Source organism: Sebastes fasciatus, chromosome 3, assembly GCF_043250625.1.
Source record: "Sebastes fasciatus isolate fSebFas1 chromosome 3, fSebFas1.pri, whole genome shotgun sequence".
NCBI lineage: Eukaryota > Metazoa > Chordata > Actinopteri > Perciformes > Sebastidae > Sebastes > Sebastes fasciatus.
The window spans coordinates 8,777,369-8,798,187 of NC_133797.1; positions in this window are offsets into that span (position 1 = coordinate 8,777,369).

Sequence of the window (20,819 nt, forward strand, 5' to 3'; positions counted from 1 at the left end):
GTATACTTTGCTGCACTTAAATCTAAGAGTTGCAGAGATGATGGATGAATCACTGTCCTTCAAAGCCAGCAGAGAGAAGAGTTTTACTATACTGCACGTCCCACTTTTATAGTGAAGTTTCACAGCATGGTTTATACTTCCAATGCTAGTGTTTTACAGGAAAGGAAGGAAATCCGGTGGCTGAATGTCTAAAGATAATGTGGGAAATTGAAAGCATTGTGATGTAAACCACATGGTGGATCCAGAAAGTCCCTCATTCATTCATTCATTCATTCATTTAGCTGGCCTCAAAACCCCCTCATTAAAAGGCATGCCAGGGTCTCTTGCTCGCCTCCTCTCTGCAGCACTGCCAAGCAGTGACACTGTTCGTCCTTGTGTTAAGCTGTTACTTGATTTGTCTTAAAATAGATAAAATGACTGTGTTGGCCACTCAAACCTGGTGGCGCTTGCCAAGACACACTGCTGTAGATGGAGGATCAAATGGTGAAAATAATTCTATAACTACTTTAATGCTTCAGAGCTTTAAATCAAAGACCTCCATGCAGGCAGGATTAGCCACTAGAGCAGGTTTAAACATTAAGACATGCTGTAAGATAAAACAGACTTCATTGGCTCCAGCTGAGTTAATATTTCTGTTAGCAAAGTGGATTATTTTTTTTATATGCTTGCTGTCCTCTTCCCACACAAACATTTCAAATTATTCATAAACGTAAATCACATAAATGCAGAAACCCTTTGCTATACCCCTGAGCTTATAGGAAGCCTCCATCCATTCTTATGAACATTGTACTCAGTAGACCTTGAATAGCAAGGTTGACTATGGCAGATAACAAAAATCACAATGTGTGTTTTATTTTCTTTGGAGGAGTAGCCTATATATGTATAGTCCCCTACTGTACTCTATTAAGAGTTCCACATTACCGTGCTTTTAATGTTGCCACCTCAAGGTAGCACTGCTGGCATTGGATTTTATCCTTTATTATTTTTATGCCTGCCTTGTAAAGCACTTTGTAATGAGCACTTGTTTTCATAAGTGCTATATAAATAACCTTAATGAATATTATTATCAACCACACAAGATATGTTTGTTAACAGATGAAACCTTTATTGCAAAACATGAGACTAATAGTCTACAATCTAGCTTTAAATAATACAATTACACAGAAAGGTCGGACTTTCTACAACACGTGCATGTTTGCTGTGAGAGCCAATCAGCTCTCTGATCAGGCGACAGCCAGGCGTTTCCCATCATGCCCTGGGTCTTGCAGTCGGTGGAGAGCAACTGTGGCGCCCGGCTCTAAAAACTGAGGCCGCCTCGATCTCGGGAGGTTATCGTTGTCCACGTGTGCATGACGTCAGAGCAAGTCGGGTTCAAGTCGGACGCAAATCTCACCGGCATGCATTGCGAGGCGATCGTCGGTGAACGATTCTGCGCAGGCACTGGCTCATCTCGAACGAGCCTATTAGGAGCACCGGAGGACACAGAGGCACATGATTTTTTTTTTCAGATTACCTGTCTCATGCACTATACTGTCAGGATATAGTGACCGTTTTATAAAAAATAACTTTTAACTTTTAATCATATTTGCTCCAATTCTACCCATTGCTGCTTTAATAATATTGTAACGCTGGGATATGGATCTGTGGGACTGGGGAATGTTATGTGTTATGTTACGTTCATGTGTTCCTGATTCTGGTTGGAGGGAGGTGCTGTCCGTACGGGTATTGGCCGAGTAGAACAGGGGGTAGGACAAAGGGAGAAGAGTTTGCGGTAGTAGGCCGACGGCACGTTTCAGGTCGGGCTAGTGAAATTTACTAGTGATGGGAGTTCCGGCTCTTTTTAGTGAGCCAGATCATTTGGCTCAGCTCACCAAGACGAGCCGGCTCTTTCGGCTCCCAACGTCTCTTCATTTTACCACTTCTGCCTTTTATAGTTCAGCCAAATTTAGCGCCTTTTTGACCTATGATTAGCATGTGTGCACATATATCACTTAAATTATTCAATATAATTATACTAAACCTTATAATTTCCAGAATACCATAATTTTGCATGCTGCTTCGTTTCCCGCACTCCTCTCTCTCTTTCTCTCCTCCTCTCCCTCCTGTAGACCGTCACCTCCGCCCCTCCCTGCTTGATGGTATGATCCTTGTCAGTCATCACCTGCTTGGTCGCATGGATATCATTAACACAACATTCTGTCAGTCAGTGCATGGAGTGCCCGAATTAATTAATAAAAATGAATTAATGAGTTAATAACAAAAAATAATAATACAAAATAAAAATAAAAAAAATAAAAAATAAACGGCTCTCAGATGGAAGCCGGCTCTTATCGTTCACTTTTATTCACATTTATGTGAAGCAGTGAGGTGAGACAGTGGGAGTATTTTGGAGCTGATATTGATGCTAGCTAAGCTACTAGGCCTGCTGGCGACCGCTGCCCCCTGTGTTGGAAACCAACGCACCTGTGCTACCAGCTAGGCTAGCTCTACTGCTGCACCCTCCAGAGCGCGACTTTTCCAGACTGAGCCTGAAGAATGAACTATAAAAAGCAACATGTGCCACCGTCGTCGTCTTGCCATGGAGTTTAATATTGTGGTGGTGAACACCTCTGCGCAGAGGAAGGCCAGAAACAACACCTGGTTGAAAGGTAAAACAGCTCGCTCGTGTTCCCGGCGTGTTAATGTTTATGGCCGGTTTAATGAGCAGTGTAACAGGTATGTCAGGCTGGCTATGGCTTTGCTAATTGGCAACAAACTGCCGCTGGTGGTCCGCAGCTTCCGCGTGTGACTGGCAGATGCCTGTTAGGAGTGATTCAGAGGTGCACGCTGACTGATTTGGACGGAGAATACTGGATAAAATAGGAGAGAAGGTCACCAACAGATGTTGGCTGAGTGATTCACTGTCGTTTATAGAACAAGTTGCTGTCTCCTCTCTCTCTCTCTCTCTGGAGCTGATTTAATTCCGCTGATTAAAATCCTGTCTTCAAGGCATAGGACACAGTTTACGAGTGAAACTTTTTGGCCTGTACATTATGCATCCATCTCATATTGTCGAGATATATTTTGGTTGGCATGGATTTCATTGAGCATGGGCCTCGGGTTAGGCTCCACCACCACAGTCCTCTCTGTATTCTTAATCTGTGCTCCAAGTGGACATTACACAAGCTGGTTTGTGTTTTTCTTCCCATGTGTACATGCTTTTCACTAATCTACAGGCTGTTTGCTACTTAAATACACAACTTTCACAAGTTTACTTCGCTGCAAAACTGAATGATTCCTGCTGTATTTCTAGCACCTGAATATGTACTATTTATAGGTATGTGCGGTGTGTGCAATGGTGGATGAAGTACCTGAAAGCCACATTTGAGTAAAACTACATCAGAAAAGGACTTAGGGGAAGTTAAAGTCTAGTCTAGTAAGTTTAAAGACTGATATTAAGCTGTGTTGAAGGTACAAGTAAATGCTTTTAATTAAAAAAGCAAGGAAGTCAGAATTGAGATTTATGAAGTTTATTCCTCTTAAAGGGACTGTTCGTAAGAATCAGAAATTGGTTTTAACAGCGACACCTGTGGCCGTTAAGTCAACGAAAGTCAGTGTCCTGTTGCTTGCGCTCGCCCGTGTGCACGCGCTACGTGAATGTGAGCGAGCAGCCGTCAAAACAGTGAGGCGACACACATCAGCTAAAACAACAATATCACTCTATATTTCAGCTGCTTGGCAGTAATGTTAGCTGACCAGACGAAGGTCTCTCCATGAATCAATGCTGATCCTAGTGTTGGCTTTTCCTGCTTCAGCCTCCCGACCGCGGTCAGAAGGAACAGGGGAGACACCGGCACCCGGTCGGAGACGATAACGTAACTCGCTGCGGAGCCCCGTCACTTCCAAACACACGGGAAACCTCTGTTGGTCTGGAGGAGCTGCAGCAGTTATTTCTGCACAAACGTCCACTGTACATTCACTAGATATTCTCAGAGCTAAACTAACTCTTCTGCAGTGTGGAGTGTGCGCGCATGCATGTGAGGTGGAGCGAGGTGAGTGAAGGCAAGCAGGCAGAGGAGCAGAGTACAGCAGAGACTCCGGTCCTGGAGACCAAAGCTCAGTCTCCTCCGCGTCCTCCGACCGCGGCCAACACTGTTTTGCAAGACGGGCTTCGCTAGATAGAACTTCGTGGTTTTGGTGCTTCCGTGTAGTTTGTGTTGGAGTCTGAGTCTGAACAGCGTAGCCACACGTGAGCGCGCATGGGACACCGACCCGGATTGATTTATATGTGTAAGAAGTTACAAATAGTCCCCTTTAAAGGATTTAAAGAGCAAAATCCATTTCCCCCCCCTTCGTAGTAGCATTTAGCATGATCTGACACTGCTTGAAGTGAAAAAAAAAAAAGTGCCAGTACTCTCTTACTCGCATGTTGTAAGATTACTGATTACTGATTACTGTGTCAGCAATCTCTTGCGACTTATTCCTATTTATTCATTATGTCTTGATGCATGTTATGCTTTTTCAGTCATAATCAGCTGTGGTTTTATTGCTTTATTATTTTATTTGGGTTATGCACCTTCTAGTCCTATAATACTCCAATAATATTCCAACTGGAACATTATAGGGTTATGGTGGTGTATTTTTTTGCATATTTACTCGGTGTTAATACTTAATTGAAGTGCTATCCTGTGTCATTTGTAGAATTGCTCTATAATATATTATAGGATATCTGTAGCCTGGAATCAACAGCAGCCAGACAGGCAGGCAGGTCTGCATGCAGAGCTGAGGTGTGTGAGCTCTTCATTCAGGTTTTAGAGGCAGTGTCCCAGTCAGGGACATATGCTCGTACATATTATCCAGCAGGATAAAGAGACACATTCTGAATTTCTACAGTGAGTAAAAGGTACTAAGAGATACTGGGTTTGGGGGTCCTCCCTCAAGAAAATGTAAAGGGTAAAACTATGCAACTTTACATCATTTTGGACCATTATTATTATGATAGATAACTCCAAAAAGTTTAAAGACAAAACCTTACTATTGTTGAATAATGATTGAATTATTTACATATATATCACAGCCTTCAATGCTTTAAATAGGGTCTGCAGTTAACGCAAGCTCAAGAGATTTTAACATTCTGTTCTACGATATTAAAATATGAGCGCACACGGACCGACTCAGTGGGCTGCTGTCAGCGGCAGCTCGTCGGCCTGGGAGTATAACCAAGTGAGTTAGTTAAAAGAGAACAAAAGTAACATAAGTCCGTTAATGTCTCTAGTGTTTGCTTTGGAGATATGTTTTACTTTGTGACGGTAGTTTTGGTATGCTGAGCCGGTAACTAGCTCGCTAACAGAAGCTGTCGGAGGGCTCTTTCAGTGTCACCAGCCAGCGCTGCAATAGCGTTACTGATCTCCGTTTCAGCGACAGTTTATGAAATGGACTGTTTTGTCCTCGGGTTTTAACATTGCAAAACTCACCTATACATCCAGGAGCAAATACAATAGTGTCCCCTCTTTTGTTTTCTTCTGTCCTGTGTCTCCTCTGTCTCCGTCTTTCACCGTCTCCACCGTTGTATTTGTGTAACTCAGCCGAGCCAACCGACCTCGTGACGTCACAGGTTAGAGTACTGCAACATGGCGGCGCTCTTGCCACAGAAGATGAAACGGATCTTCTTTTTTTCTTTTAAATGATTACATTTGTCATGTTTGTCATATAATAGTTCATTAGAGTAGAAAATCCCTTTAGTAAACCAGCTTGACTTGGTTAAAAGTTTCATTTCCACTTTAAGCATGGGGTGCTGGGAAATCTTCCCTTTGTCCAGTTTTTGAAGAACATTTGGAATAATGGCTATTACATTTACTGAATTAGATATTTACTCTTAACGGACTGGATGAAGAGGTGATGTATATCTGCTTTAAACAACAGTTAAATATTGCTCTTGATAGACAGTGTGAGCTCCTCTCTCTTCCAGATAACCATGCCACCCCACGGCCACTGTATCCCTTTGTGAATTGGGATAACTAAAGACATTGCCATAGATGTTCACCAAAAGAGACAGATAGCAGCAATTCAAGTGTAAGAGTGAGCGTGTGATCTCTGGCTGAAGGTCGCCTGTCTGTCATCTCTCCGAGCACCCATGGGTGTCTGATTTCCACCTCTTCGCAGCTGCCATACATCCACTGATGGCCATTTCCTCCTCGTCTGCTCCCTCTCCACATTTAAATCTTTCATCCCCTCTCTCTCTTTCTCCTCTCTTTTTTTCCCTCCTTTATGGTAATCGGGCCTATCTGTTAATCTCTCCCTCACTCTCACACACCCTGACCATTTCACCTGATCCCATAAGCACCGTTTTCTCTTGATCTTTCCCCTCCGGCTACACATTACCGATCATCCTCTTTGCGCCCTCCTCGCTCAGCCCGTCCTCTCTTTTTCTCATGCTCTCTTCAACCCGTCACCTAATTTTTTCACTTAACAAAAAAAAGCAGTTTCATTTTAATACAAACCGGCCTGGGCCACAGCCTCCACTTCTCGCCCCCTTGTCCGCCTCTCTTTCTCTCTCTCTCTCTCTCTCTGTGCCCGCGGCCCCTGCGGTGACATAATTTAATATTCGTGGTGTCATAGTAAAGAGAGAGGAGGCTGGGGTTGTCAGCGCGGCGCGAGGGACCACATTGATTTAACGCTAGCATCACAGAGGGAGCATCTCTCTTTATTTTATTAGTAGGCTACGGTCAATCTGATGCAGTGACAGGGAGGTGGGGCGGTGCAGCTCAAATAAACAGCTGGAAGGCAGAATTGGAAGTAGCAGCGTGTACAGTGTTTTCTTGTATATTCACAGCAAAAACCATGCACTCCGCTGTCATACTGGCAGTTTTTCCTCATTTCTAATTACTCAGTGTCTGCTGTTTATGCAGTAATTAACAGAGGTGAGCTTAATGTCTGCTAACCATTGTGTAATGTATGTGTTTGACAACAGTTAAGTGCTGCAGTCAGGGCTTTAATGATAATTGGCATTTGTGGTTGTGTTGGAGTGGGTTTTGTTGAAGAGTCTATTTCTTTACAACAGTGATTCTCAAAGTGGGGTCCGTGGCACTCTGTCAGGGGGGTCTGCAAATTAATTTGCTATGAATTATGAAATTGTGCTATATCATTAAAAAGTACATATCTACAGATGGGGACCATTTGAGCCAATAAAACAAGCATACTGTGTCCAATACTCCCACCGACGTTAGCTATGAGCCAATAGAAACTCTGATGTGATAAAGACACATCACGTCAATCTGTCATGAATCAGTCACTTCACTCAAAGCGTAACGAACCGTTCCTGCTGCTGCTTAGCTTAGCTTATTAGCCAGCTAGCTAGCTGGTGAGCTAGCAGTACATATTGTCAAGTGACTCTAAGCCCAAACCAAAGTCTATAGAAAGAGGTTGGGACACGGGTCTTGGGGAATGACCAAGCCTCCAGGAAGAGCGCCGGTCGTTGATCCCAGTTTTCGTAGTGGCCAAACGGCGGTACTACAACATCCGTGTCCGTCACGTGATGCCATCGAGCCCAAAAATACTTTTTTCCCCATAGACTTACATTGGGAAAAAGATGCCTTGAACTCAGCTGATAGTTTTTTTTGAGGTGAATCAACTTCCCAGTTTGAACACTTGAACACCCTTATTAGGGGCTTATTAATTAAGTCCTAAAAGTTGTAAAATGCACTAATAGCTGAATGAGTTATTTTCCTTCCTCCGTTCATGTGAATGAGACCCAGACCGAGGCTGGAGCGAGGGCTGAGAGGCGGCGTTAGCAAGCCGTTGTGACGGCTGTGACCCCGTGACCGAGCGGAGGCTATTGCGCTTGCTTCATGGGCCCAATGGATGCGTAAGATCGCTGGAAGATGCGGGTACTTTTCCACTCGGAAGTCGAGCCATTTTGGTTTCACGCACTACTGAGCAACTTTCATAGGAATGAACGGGGCCCCGCCTCCAACGCCGTATTCAGTTCTCTTTAATACATCCATGGGTATGACACATGCACATTGTAACTGGAGCTGCGGTGGTGTGTTGCGATAGGCTCAATTTTGGCGAATGCAGACTAGATTTTACCGCGCATGTGTTGCACTCCAAAGATATGACACGTGACTTCTCCTTTTTTTTCCGGCCCTGGCCAAAACTAGCTAAATTGAGAAAATATGATGGCAGTTATATTGAGCGACGGTGATGGGAGACTAAAATGCGTCATGTGTCTTCAGGTGCTTGCGAACGAAGCCATGAGGCCAGCCAAGCTAAAGCAATATTTGATTATAAAGCACTCAGAATATCAGGGTCAAACAAAGTGGTATTAACATGATTCAAACTTAAATGTATTTCTGTTTATCACTATCAAACAGGTCTGAAGTATTAAGATTGAAAAGTTTTAGAATACAAATGGTTCCAATAGCATCTAAGAGTACAAATGGTAATACGCATTATGCTTAATTGGTGGTAAGAGGGGATCCTTGAAAAATGTTTTCCCCTTTTAAGGGTCCCTGGTCCCAAAACGTTTGAGAACCCCAATGCCACTTTGTTGTGTGATTATTACAGAATTGTGCTTGGCCTCCAACTCCTTTTGAAATCAATATTTTTCATCTCCTAGGTGATATTTTAGCTCGGCGCTGGTGTTCAGACATGTGGCAGACATGTTCACAGGTATACATGTTATTGTGTGTTTGTTACCGTGAAGCCATAACACTGCAGGTGTGAACCCGGGAGCTACAGCGGCCGGGCTGGTGACGGAGCGTCAGCACGCAGAAATCACCAAGGTCACTTTCTCCCAGTGCGGCAAACATGCAAACATTAAGCATCTGCCATTAGTGCATTCACATGGAAAAAAATGTTTAAATAAAACATCAAAAAGACCAATACAATGTTAAAGAGTTACTGTGCAGTCGACTGCATATATACATTCAGAAAGACCTCAGGCGTTAGTTTTTTAACAGACTGCTGAAGGCTGAATAGAAGTAAAAGGTGCACTGCAATTTGTCGACAATTGGACTCCTTCTGTCAAACCCTTGGATATGTCGTTATCATTTTGTGTCAGGTTCAGTTATGTTACATTTCAGGAAAAAATCAGACTTTGGATTCTTTTTTTGAGTACCTGATGCTATTCAACTTATCTAATAGCTGTCAATTTGGTACAAATTCTTATTTCAGTGACTTCCACTGAGGTAACATACTTTCTATATTGAAACTCAGTCTTTTTCTTTTCCTTTCATGACCCTTTGGCTTTGTGCATGCACCAGTACGACCTCCCTCTGTCAATGAGCGTCATTAGGTTACCCGATGCTATTTTTGTGAATACCTTTGCTCCTATTATGTGCTTATCTGCCTACTCAAACCGGTGTTTTCCTATTGTCTGCTGATTGCTGTCAGCCAATGAGAAGTGATTTGCTCTGTTCCCTTTGATTTGCTATTGAGTATATACTGTACATGTGTTACTAGTCTGTATATAGCATGACCTGGGCTTCAATGCCTTCCCTTGCACTGAGGAGAAGTCCATATTTTATTTTTTACACATGCTCGGTAAACTGTATTGTATTTACTTTAACATGACTCCTCAGTCCATTTGTCAGTTCCAAGTATACACGTCCTACGGTATCCTACTCAGCTGTTGCTAATTATTATTCATTTTGTATGTAAGCCAAACAAAAAAAACTCATAGCTATTGTCTGGTTAGTGTGCTCTCTGCTTGTATTCAAGCCAAAGGCAGTTTCGTCGAGAGAAAGAAGCTCCTCTATATATTATTTTAATGTGTTGGAAAAAAAGAGATGTCTCCATCTTTTTGCTTTTCAACAGTGTGGTGATTCTTTCAGTTTCAAGCTAAATTTGTAAAACCGAGCAAACTTAGTTTTACTGATTATATATGTAATAACTTCCCAATTTAACAACATGTTTTTTATCAAATGAAATATCCATTTTCGTTGGCATTTAGATCACGAGTTATCTTCATTAAAGAAAGTTGATTTAAAAAAACACATTTATAAGCTGAAACACCTTATTCAAATGAGGGTTTTGTTAGAGGATTTGTACATTTTGGCTGGTACAAAATATGGGTGGGGGGATCAGCTTTTCTTAGATACAAGAAAGGGGGGGTGGGGAGGGGGCTTCAAGGAAAGCAGGTTGGGAACCACTTTTCTATGGAAATTACCATTTTTTATTTGTGGTCAAAAGCTCTTAATGAAGTTAAGAAGTTAATAATTTTGCTCGTAATCTGATTACAACAAAACGGAACACCCAAAAAGCCTTTGGAAGACAAAGCAGGACTTCAACGGTTTGCTTAGACTGAGTCAATATATTGACGTCCATTGTGTGAACGATTCTCTGGAGGATGTGGGTAGGGGATTCAAGGGTACAGCAGGTTGATGGAATATGTCACGGAGCATTCGATTCCACGTGTATTTGTGTCAAATGGGCGTGGAGGGATCGATCGGCCGCGCAAAATGATGTATGCGTGTATCATGTGAAGAGGTACGGGGGCCAAGGTTTTAGGCTGTGAGCTCCGTAATTCATTACGGCTATGTGAGCGTTCGTGTGCAAGACTGTTTGTGTGATTCATAAGATGAAACCCGCCCGGCTATGAGGGAACTCATTAGACTCCTGTCGTCTCGCCTCCCGGTAGGAAAAATACCTGGCATCTGGGAGTTTATATTCCCTCTTCTTTACAACTCTCTCTCTCTTCCTCTCTCTCTCTCTCTCTCTCTCTCTCTCTCTCTGTCTTGCTCTTTATTGCTTCCACACTCTGTACCACAAAATACAAGAGCAATCACCAATCAATCTTGTACCCTCATCTAGCCCTCTCTCTGCTGCTAACCACCACCTGCCTTCTGTTTTCCTTCGCTGCACACTCAGCCTCCTCTCCACACTCAGCCTCCTCTCCAGTCTCATTCAAATACATCCTCTCCTCCTGCTTTTGTATTGTACCCCATTTAAGGCTCATCAGGCTCATCCTTCTGTAATCATGTCACCCGTGCATTCCTCCCATCCTCCTTACTTCAGCCGAATCATCTATCACTCTCCTGCCTGGTCTCCTCCACATTTACAGTCTGCTTTTATAAAACTCCCAAGTGATTGCTTGTCACCGCTGATTGTACGGCTCCCGACACCTCTTTCCTTCCTCCCCGCTCTCCTCTCACCTACCCCGTACCTATAATTTCACTTTTGTCGCCATGGAGATCCCGTCTGCTTGTGGCACGTTTTAGTGCAGGTGAAACGCGGTGCGTTTTCGTGACCGTTAACGTCACACAAGAAAGCGTGCAAAAGAAAAGAACAATCGAGGACAACTAGGAGCGCATCGGAAACAGTCAATTTTTTTTCTCCATGAAATGTACTTGTGGAGTACAGCTCAAAGCTCTACCCCAGAGAGGACTTATTTTGGGAAATAAGTTGCTCTATGTTTAGCTGTTTGATTCTGGGGAACCTTGAAAAAGGGCTGAATGTGGGACACAAGTTGTTTTACATCATTGACCATTCAGAACCACAGTAACCTATTTCTTATTCCATGAAGAATACAGATGAATGGTCATTTCAGAGACCGTCCTCCCAAGAAAAATAACCATATAAGTAATTTATTTTTCTTTTAACCATGACCACAATCTTTCCCCAACCTTGACCAAGTAGTTATCGAACATGGCAACGAAGGTAGCCTACTTTAGCTTTAATGATTTACTTATTTCAACCCACACCTTAACCTTGTTTAGCCCGACCAACAGTCCAAAATATGGAGGACGGAACCTGCCAAAATAAAGAATAAATTAATTAATAAATAAATAACTCAATAAATAATTCAATCTATCATTAAATGTAACAATATGATAAAAATAAATGTAGATTAATTGACAAAATGTGACATTTTTTGTTTTATTTTGCTTCTTTATTTATTTATTTTTGTATTAATTGCCTTATTTATTTACTCTTCTGTTTAATTTTTCCCTTTTATTTATTTATGTGTATATTGTTTTATTCATATTTAATTGTATTTTTTTTTCATTTATTTTATATTTATTTTTAAATGTATGTATTTACTTATGTATCTATGCATTTATTTATTTATGCATGATTTTCTTATTTATTTTCCCCAAACCCATTGATTTCTGTAGTCTTTTAAGTCACTGCATCTCCCGACAGAACAACACCATGGTTGAATTTCATTCTCATTTGCACATATTTTCAGCGCCACATTGTTAAAACACAGCAGGTAATGTTGGTAGCGACAGCAACAAGATAGCGGACTGCTGAGTGCCGTCTCTCAGCTCCGCGCACACGGAGTATGTGTGCAAAGCTCGGCCCTCTGTAATGCCCAGCGATCAGAGGAGAGAGAAAGAGTGATAGCAGAGAGAAACTAGCAGTAAGCTGACAGTAAATGACGCAGTTAAGACTCACACTGAGCTGAATTGAAACCAAACGAAATCGTTCATGTCTGCATCTTATAATCGAGAAATTTCCACACCTCCAGAATTTCCCTTAGTAAATTCCTTAAATGATTAACTCATTATCACAATTGTTAATTTTCTGTCGATCGACTAATTGTTTCAACAGTAATTAATTGCACATTAGCTCTGACATCACAGGGGGTTACCACTGAACATAGATGTGTTGTGTTTCTCATCTTTATGGCTCTTCCCCCCCACTCTGTTGAGTTTAATTCCCCCGCATTTTCCCCTCCCTTCACCCTCTGCTCCCCCAGCTTCTCTCCTCTAACCTCTCTACCCCCTCTCTGCTTCTCCGTGCCCTCTCTTTAGCTGCTGCGATCCACAGGGTAATGGTGCTTGTCGTCTGGAGTCTGTTCCATCAATATGCGGCCCCTCTGTCTGGACCGGGTGGGTCAGTCTGGCTTTACACTCGCCCAACAACTCAACCTCACTCTCCCACCAAAAAACCCTCCCTCATCTCTGCTAAGGCAACATACTTTTTGCAGTAGAATCATCACCTCTTTTTTCTCTAAAGGCTGGCCCACATTAAAAGATTTTTTCAAATTCTAACAGATTTTTAAAATGTGAGAGACCCCACACATAACCACGTTATGTTAAATTAAACTGTTTTGTTCCTATAGTGTGTGGTGAGCAACAATTTGGCCAAAACAGCCACCACACACTAACAGATTCAATTCATGAACAAGAGTCCTGACTAAAAAACATCTTAAATCTCGCGGAATATTTCACAATCGAACCTGATTTTAGTGTAAAACAAACATGGCGGCAATGGGCGTTGGTTGTCCTTCCGCTTCAGTCAGCTTGGTTCTCAACTGTCTATCGTTCTTTCCCACGTGACTGCGTCACCGGCTGTCCTCGGGGTTCCCCTCACACAACAGGATATTCGATTGTAAATATTGAAGATTTTAAATATAGAGCTTGCAATCGAATAAGATATTTAATCGCAATTAATCGCATGATTGTCCATGATTAATCGCAAATTAATGGCACATTTTTTAACTGTTGAAGAATGTAAATGTAATCTCCTTAAAGGGAGATTTGTCAAGTATTTAGTACCCTTATCAACATGGGAGTGGGCAAATATGTTTGTATTAATTTATTATCGGAAATAATATATTTATTATTGGAAATCAATTAACAACACAAAACAGTGACAGATATTATCCAGAAACCCTCACAGGTACTGCATTTAGCATACAAAATATGCTCAAATCATAACATGGAACACTGCAGCCCAACAGGCCAGAACAGCTGTCAGTGTGTCAGTGTGCTGACTTGACTATGACTTGCCCCAAACTGCATGTGATTATCATAAAGTGGACATGTCTGTAAAGGGGTGACTCGTGGGTACCCATAGAACCCATTTTCATTCACATATCTTGAGGTCAGAGGTCAAGGGACCCCTTTGAAAATGGCCATACCAGTTTTTCCTCGCCAACATTTTGTGTAAGTTTGGAGCGATATTTAGCCTCCTTCCAGACAAGCTAGTATGACATGGTTGGTACAGATTCATTAGGTTTTCTACTTTCACATGATACCAGTATCTCGAACGTAGCTTTAAAACTGAGCCCGCTACAACCTAAAAATAGCGAGTTGTGTTAATGCGTTAAAGAAATAAGTGGCATTAAAACAAATTTGCGTTGACGCGTTATCTCGTTAACTTTGACAGCCCTAGTTTAATATTTACGATTTGAAGTCGGTGCAGACAGGATGGACTTCCGAGTCTGGAAAGGTAATCTTTAGAACCATAAAAAAATCGGGAGGGGGGGAATCGTGCCCAAAATCGGCTTGATTCTCATGTAGTGTATACCCGGCAAAACATTTGTTGGTTTCTTAATACTCTGTGCAAGATACACTAACAAACACTGTCTACCACGACAAAAACTGGTAGTACACGTCGCACAAAAACCTGAAACAATTTGTGCGAGGACATTCCTTATGCCCTTTTCTTTTATAATGGAAATATCAAAATCCCCCAAGATATCACATCAAACAAAGAATCCTGGAGTATGTCTGCAAACTGCAGAACCCACAATGAGACCTTTATTGCCTTGAAGTAATCACCTGCAAGCCACACAGGGAGAGGAATAAAGCATGCCAGGCACAAAAGGAGAACTCATAACCATTAAAGTCAGTACAGTAATTGAATGAAAGGTGGGCTGCTGTTTTAGTGGCTGGGGGGGAGGGAGGGGTAGGTATGTGTCCTAACAAGATGGCAGGATGCAAAGCTTTTTTGGTCGGTACAGTAGGTGTTGCATCATTAGATTTTAAGAGCTGATTCAGTGTTGGGATTGGGCTTAGTCAGATGTGAAATGGCAAAAGAGGGAGCGCTGTCGTTACGGAGGGGTAATTTCACACGGTGATGGATTGACGGAAAGCACGGTTTTACGTTCCTCGTCGCATCTTCGTGAGTGTGTGCGTGCGTGCGCCTAAGTGTGCGAATGCCTGGCTGTTTTGCGTTCCCCCGTATTTGACTTTGGCTATGTGTGTGCACTGATGTGGCTCAGTGTGTGTAGGTGAAAACACTCCGCCAGGCATTTCTTTCTATCAGCTGGTAAAATTCTTATCTCCGCAGCCCACATAAACACAATTGCACATCAGTATGCAAGAACGGATCTGTCCTGTGGTAAAGCGGAACAGTTACAAAATAGGAAAAGACTTGTGTGCGGTGCAAGAGCACGCGTGTGTGTTTGTGTGCGTTTCTCAGCATGGGCCGAGAAGAGCAGGTTGTCAGCCACCGTGGCATATGGTGCGCACACAGGTGATGAGCCAGGCTCCAGTACAGGCCTTTTTAAATGTGTGGGTGCATCGGCGTAGGTGTGTGTGTGTGTGTGCGTACCTCTTTCACTCTGATGACCATCTGTGCCCCGCTCTTCAAAGCAGCCCTTTCTGCCCAGCCCCATAGACAAATGAATTATTAAACTGCTTTTGCAGGTGACACCCTAACCATTTGTTACCTCCTCTCTGGCGGGGCGGACTTGAGGAAACAATCACTCAGCGTCTCCGTCCTCACCCTCCCACCTGATTTCCCCCACCATCATCTCTGCGTGCCCCTCTCTGGTCCACTTCCCTGTTCCCATATACTCATCTCTGACATCCTCTTGTAACTGTAGCACTCCTTCACAACCATTGTCTGCTTATTTGATGTCTCTCTGTCCTTATTACCCCATTGCTTCTCTCTCTCTCCCCTCTCCGTCCTCTTTCTCACTCTCCCTCTCATTCTCTCTGTCCAAAAAAGTCAATCTTTCTCCCAGCTCCAGCCTCAGGGACTGCGACCGCTTGAGGAATCCAATAAGGTTGATTAAGTGATGACAGTATAATTACAGCGATGGCACAGGCACAATCAATCTCTCGCTTCCTGAATAGGATAAATGAGCCGACCTGGGTCATCAGCATATGGAAGATAACTACTCAGATGGAGGCTGGGAGACTAAGTGAAAGACCCAAATATGAAGAAAGACACAGGGTGTTTTTTTTTTATTTCAATAAATGTTCTTGACCATTCTTGCGTATTAATAGTACACAAATGTCACGGTTCGGTTCATACCCCAGTTTTAGGAGTTACGATCCGTTGCAAGTTCAGTACAGCGGGAAAAAAAACAACAAATGCAGAAGGATACGTTTCTTTTCATTTATTTTGAACAGACAGTAGTGCCAACAAGTTGAAAAGTCCCCTAACTTTGCCTCTACACACCATCCCTTCCTTTTTGCTGTGTAAACGGCTACAACGTGCAATGTGAGAGTTATGTGACTGACAGGGAAAGCCAATCTACTGGTACCAGCAGTATAAAATCTAGCTGGGGAAGATACCGAAAACTTGCACATTCTGCATCTCTACCTTTGACCTGGGACGTGCCATGTTTATTGACAAGTCTGCCAATTTTCTAATTTGATATATGTTGGCAGAATAGAGATAACAAGACTACTTAACACCCTGGTGTAAATGCAAAGGCCTTTATCCAGATAAGCTATCCAGATACCAATTTGCATGTTAATGCCAGGTGTCAATGGGACCATATTCACGTACGGAGAGATGGTGGCTAATAGAGAAAGAAGCATATACGAAGGTAGGGGGCATCTGATTTACTTGCTAGTCCTGCTTGATGAAGGGACCCCGCTACCTAACACAGGTCGGCATAAGGCTTGGGTTGAGTTTTTCCTCATCCAATAAGAGGGTCATACTGTAAAAGACAGAGGTTGTCATATCCTGTACAGATTGCACAGGAGGCAAATTTGTGATTTGTGGTATTGGGCTATACAAATAAAAGTGACTTGACTTGACTAGGCTTAATTAAAAGGTGCAGTGCTCCGACTACTGAAATGAAACAACCCAATATCACGCCAAAGTGTGTAATAGACCCACCTGTCCACCAGAGGACAGTGTGTCACGTTTTGCCCCGCAGAGACGTAAATATTATACGCCTGTATGAACGTGCAGTACCAGCAGGGGGAGACAAAGCCACTCATTTAGGTTCAGGCAACAAAACCACTTCAGTTAAGGGAAAATGTCATGGTTGGGCTTAAAATAAGTATGTAGTGATGCAGCCACCTTTTCCCTCCCAGCTTAGTTCCAGCCGAATGCCGGGTGGATCCCAGCCACTGGGATTTTTAGCTCTTTTTAACAGCATAAACCCTGGTGGTGGAATTTAACTAAGTAGGCCTACATGCTAAGTAAAACACGTACGGAAACAAGGTAACGTCAGATAACCGTCACTACAAAACACGCCACAAACGTCACTAATAGGCTTGTCGCGGTGGTCTGTGTTACCGGCGTCACAAGGTGGTCGGGCACACACCGATTACATTATTTACCCACTGCCCCGGGAGATGGCAGAGGATTTGGTGTCGAAGCGAAAAGCAAATGTGCCTATATGGCAATATTTTAGATTTAAACCCAACGTTATAAGAGAACCACAACGTTAATGAGGTAGTGTTAATGAGGTAGCGTTAATGAGGTAGCGTTAATCGCTGCGAGGAGGATGGAGCGGTCACAGCTGGTGTGTGCGGCGCCAGGTTAACCCCTGCAGCCCCGCATCAAAAGCTCTACCGGAGAGGCCAGACACACCTTCACCCGACGGTAAAGATCAAAGTAAGTGCGCTACATATATTGACCGTCTGGTCTATTTCAAGCTTTGCCGTGAGACTGGGCTGAATGAAATGCAAGTTGGTAGAAAAAAAGAGAATTTTCTAAAATGGTTTGATTCTTGGTGAATCAGTTGTGGCCTTTTGTTGATCTTAACGAGACCAGACTGGGGAATCTTTTTCCTCCTGTTTGTTGCTGCTCCAGTGTGCGCTGTCTTGTTTTCTAGCAGGTGGCTTGGCATCTGGTCAACATGCTCATAACCCCCAACAAAGCTCATCTCATCACTTCATCTTTCCGGTCCTATGGTCATCATTAGCAAGCGCTTGCAGATATGGTAATTTTTTTGTGAATGTTCATTAATGGTCCTATAATGAAATTTCTTTGTGACTTCCACAGATGGGGAAACAAGGACCTTTTGAACAAAACCAACCTGTGAGAGTGAGCTAAATGTAGACTGAATTATTTTAGGCTAAAAAATTCATGACGTCCGTTACTTCAGACATCATCTCTGCGATCATCAAATGAATATGTTTGTGGTTTTTACATCTGAATATCTTCAAAAACCCGGTCATCTACAAGAACAATTCAATTTAATATTAAAACGCCGTTCCGCACTTTAAAAGGGTCAGGTGTGCTGGGTCTTTGACATGGGAGCAGAGGGTGCCTTTCATCTTAAAAGACTTAGGAAAAGAGCCATATTCATGGTCATAACTCAATGAGACTCTCCCACTCCTTTGAAGGGAAATTAACCACAGTTAAAATGCCTTTGTCAAGCCAGACAATCAAAGAATTAATGGCAGCTCGGTGAATATTTTAATATCTACAAAGAAATTGGATCTGCCATCTGTTTCACTTTACAAGATAGTGAATAATGACCGTTGAAACCCATATTTCAACAGGACGATGATTTTGGTTCCAATGGGTGATTTTCACAGCTGATACTATGGCGGGGTGTATCAAAGGGTTTACAAAAGTAACTTGGAAAACAGAAAGAATAAGACACATTTTGTGATGTCGGGCTGATATCAAAGCAGTGCCCAAACATGAAACATATCACACAATTTGCTCCTCATCCTGCAGTGGCTCAACACACACAAACGTGCTCGAATGTACACTTATGCCGACCTTTCACCAAACGACTTTTCAAGCAATTTCACTGTCACAGACACATTTCCAATGTCAGAATAAAATCACAAGAGTTTTGCGAGAAGTGTTCGTACTGGGAAGTTGAGTTATGTCAACAACAAAAAAATTATCCTCTGTTTTACCAGCTGATTAGACTGTTGTCAGGGTATTAAATAGGTGTTATCAGTCACAATAAGCCCCATAGATGTGGTTCAGTAGGGGGCTACTACACCCATTATTACGTTTTTAACATCTATTCACATGGTAGATCATCAAAGGTATAAAAGAAGACGACAGCGACCTCTAGTGACTGTAGTAATTATGACAGGAGCAGAAGTTGAAGTCAGGCAGCGGGAAAATCCATAAGGGAAGGAGGTGTGAGTCGTTTAGGGGACCTTTGCCTAAAACTAAAGAAGTTATAGTCTTATTCCCTAAACCTAAAGAAGTTGTAGTTATGTTGCCTAAACAAGTTGTAGTTTTGTTGCCTAAACTTAAAGAAGTTGTAGTTTTGTTGCCTAAACTTAAACAAGTTGTAGTTTTGTTGCCTAAACTTAAACAAGTTGTAGTTTTGTTGCCTAAACTTAAACAAGTTGTAGTTTTGTTGCCTAAACTTAAAGAAGTTGTAGTTTTGTTGCCTAAACTTAAACAAGTTGTAGTTTTGTTGCCTAAACTTAAAGAAGTTGTAGTTTTGTTGCATGAACCTAAAGAAGTTGTAGTTTTGTTGCGTGCATCTAAGGACGTTATAGTTGTTGCCTGAAGCTAACATTTTTTTAGTTTTGTCCCCTAAACCTAAAGAAGTTGTAGTTTTGTTGCCTAAACTTAAATAAGTTGTAGTTTTGTTGCCTGAACCTAAAGAAGTTTCATTCAGTTTTACAACATGTTGGAACGTGTTGCTTTTAAGTTTCACTTTCACTTTTACAACGCAGTAGGTTTAGTAGGCATAGTAGGCCCCTATTGACCAACATTTATGGTGCTTATAGCGACTGATAATGCGTATTTAATGGCCCGGTAATAGTCAAATCGGGTAGATTTACAGACGTCTCTTTATACATCCATGGCCATGGACTCGTTGCCGTTTTCAGTCCATCTAGTGGCTGTTGTCAAAAAAGACCCAGAGTTTAGTCACTTTGTTTCTATAATCTTAATTTGTAGTCTTGCAAACTGACCCTGCAAGATCCCCAGTCTTTGCCAAATCTTATAGTCTGTGACTTAAGACACATTGTCTTTAGATGTGAGAGAGTGTCAGACTTCAGTCTTTCAAAAGTCTTTTTCAAAGTCTCCTAGTGTATGGTAGGCATTACTCGCTCATCAGATTTCCTGTTCGCTCCGTTCCTCGTTCACTCCCCGTCTCTCGCTCCGTCTCCTCCGACCCTCTCTCTCTCTCTCTCTCTCTCTCTCTCTCTCTCTCTCTCACCCTCTCACCGCTCCACCACGCCTTTGAAACGTCTGTCAATATTGACTTTATTTATTTAATTGACATTGCTCATGCTGACACTGGGACCTTGCATAAACAATGACGCAACGGTTTGGAAACTCCTCGCGATGAACGGAAGAGGGGAGGGGAATAAAAGAGAGGAGCGCTCATTCCTCGCTCCTACCCTCCTCCCTTGTCAGTCCATTGGGAGGAGAAGCTTAAGTACTTTGGAGCTGGAGTGTCTGTCTTTCACACATCAAACGATTTGTTTTATCCGGTTCATATTCTCCCCTTCAGACCCTGCGCAGCCTGATAGGGCTTTGATGATGAAACGTAGAGGACATCCGTGCATTATATCTGAATTGGCATGCACGAAGGTGTGTGTGTGCGTGTGTGTGTGTGTGTTTGCGCCCATGTGTGTTTGTTTATCGTTCCACAACAATGTAATTCCAGACAGCAACGCCAACAGCCTACCTCATACTCACCACCTGTGCCGCCCCAGAACCGGTGTCATCCTTCACTTCTCTTTTTCTTCCCTTTTATTTCCAACACTCCGTCCTTCTCTCCCTCTCTCAACATTGTTAGAATACATAAAATGAGATGATGAAATGTAATTAACAGCAGAAAGGATTTCCTAAACACCTATAACAAGCTAAGTATCAAAAAGAAAGCCAGAGATGATTTGTAGGGAGGATGAGAGGGCTTTGTCTGTGAAGTTTGCTCACATGTGTCCTACATTGCTCCGAATGCTGTGTACATGGTATGCATG